Source organism: Cricetulus griseus, chromosome 2, assembly GCF_003668045.3.
Source record: "Cricetulus griseus strain 17A/GY chromosome 2, alternate assembly CriGri-PICRH-1.0, whole genome shotgun sequence".
In the NCBI taxonomy this organism is placed as follows: domain Eukaryota; kingdom Metazoa; phylum Chordata; class Mammalia; order Rodentia; family Cricetidae; genus Cricetulus; species Cricetulus griseus.
Window position 1 is genome coordinate 202,566,310 of NC_048595.1, and position 2,228 is coordinate 202,568,537.

Sequence of the window (2,228 nt, forward strand, 5' to 3'; positions counted from 1 at the left end):
TCCCACCAGACTAAATTATTTATTCATTTGAGGCCGTTTTATATACTCTAGGCTGCCTTAAGTCTGCAGATTGGGCAGGCCTTGAACTCAAGATCTTCTTTTAGTCACTTATCATTATCCTACCCTCCCCTTGCCACCCAGGTACAAATTTTTTGTTTGCTTGTTCCCCCCCTAGACTCAAATTCCTGAACTCAACTGACCATCTTAGTACCAGAGCAGCTGTAAGTGGCTACAGAATAGAACAGCAGGCATGCACCACCCACCTAGTTTTTTGGTGCACACCTCACCCCCGCCCCACTCCCCATGCCAGTGATAGTTCAAATCCAGTGTTTTGCTCATGCCAGACAAGTATCCTACCTCTGAAGTATATCTCAGTTCTAAGCAAAATCTAATATGGGGCTCTAATTGGGGTGGGGGGGGCGGGAAGTAACCCCAGGAAGGGGTTGCAGACACAGTACATACAGCAGGTGGTAGAGTGTTTCCTAGCATCCTCAAAGCCAAGGTAATAGGCATTCATTTTATTAACATAAAGGGTTTACATTCAACATCTGTGACCAGATGCCTATTTTTCCCATACTAGGCACCTGCTGCGTGTTCAATTCTGACACTACCTGGAGTTAGTACTAGATCCCAAAAGTTAAGAGCAGTCTCTAGGCCTATCCCCACTTTGGATGCCTACCTAGTAATCGTTGGTGGTCGAAACCTATGCATCTGACAAACAGGTAATATTCCTAGGTTTGATAACTTGCTTGACTATTTCCTAGAACTCAAGGAAACACTTTATCCATTCCAAAGGATATTATAAAAGATACAGAATAACAGCCTGATGAGGGATACATTGAATAAGTCTAGGAGGTTCCTAAACCCTGAACTTGAGTCTCTTCTTGCTGCTACTACATTTGAACCTTTCAAATGCTACGCTTGGCTTAAAAGGACCCTCAAGTTACCTTTTCCTGTGTTGCTGCAGCATATTGTCCTTTTTGCAGCTACTCAAACATATTAGGCCCCGCTACAGATAAATTTACTCATTCTCCCTTCTTCAATTCAGAATTAGACTCCGTGTCAATGCACTCTCATGTGTATGACAGCTGGGTTTAGTGATTCACATCTGTAACCCCATCACTCCGAGGGCTGAGGCAGGAGTATTGCCCGGATTTTGAGGCCAACACCAAGATCCTCTCTCAAACAAACGAAACTCTAAAAATGATTTACGGCTGTTAGGTGGCCGTGGCGCCAGCAAGCCAGCAATTGGTAGGTAGAAGCAAGCAGCCTCCTGTACAAAGTTCCAGGACAGCCAGGGTTACAGAGAAACCCTGTCTCGAAAAAATAAAAAAGTTCACGAACGGTTATAAACTCAACTGGATTGTGAACTCCATTAGGGTTATATTACTTACTCGGTTCACCTCTTTATCCAGAAAAACGTGATCTAGCACTTGCTCCGAGTTCAAATATTTGAATGCACACAAGTGAAGCGAAGGGAGAGACAATTGGAAAGCTTAACTCTTAACAGTTCCAACGTTTCCAACATTCTCCCCACCTCTACGCTAACAGTTAAAAAACAACAACACGCATGCTCTCAGATACTCTGGGTCTCCAACCTCAGGCAACCCTTTCACCCTTCAACCCCCAGAAGTCCCAGATCCAAAGAGAACCCGCAGTAGCTAGCAACGAAACGATAGGAAACCCTCCTGCGCAGCCGATCGGCTCCAGCCTCGGCGAAGTTCCTGATCCAATCCTAAAGGCCAGAATTCTGAACTTTTGTTCGCGAAGCCACGATGAGGTGTGGCGCACCGCATATGGTCAGCGATAAAGCTTTTCAAACAGCTTAGACCGCACGCACGTACATACGCGTCGGTCCGAGAAGCTAGACTCTGCGTGGCAGAGCTTCAGATGTCCATTCACGTTAATGGGGAAGAACGAAAGACAACGACCACTCTCTCGCGCCCTTTAAGAGCCACCCCCATTCCAGCCCGTAGAAGCTGAGAAAATGCTCGCGAGAGCCACCGGATTCACCCCGCTTCCTCCTCCAGGCTAGCCGGGCCGGAAGGAAGGCGGTACCTCCCGCTTCCTGGCCTATACCTCACAAGGCAGCACGACCGCACAAGCAGCCAATCAGCTCGCCTCTTGTAAGCAGAGTCGCGGAGAACCAATGGGAAGTCGCGGCGCGCGCAAAGCTTCTCTTCGTCGCACAGGCCCCCTCCCTTCCGCCCGCCGCCTTCCACTCCGCC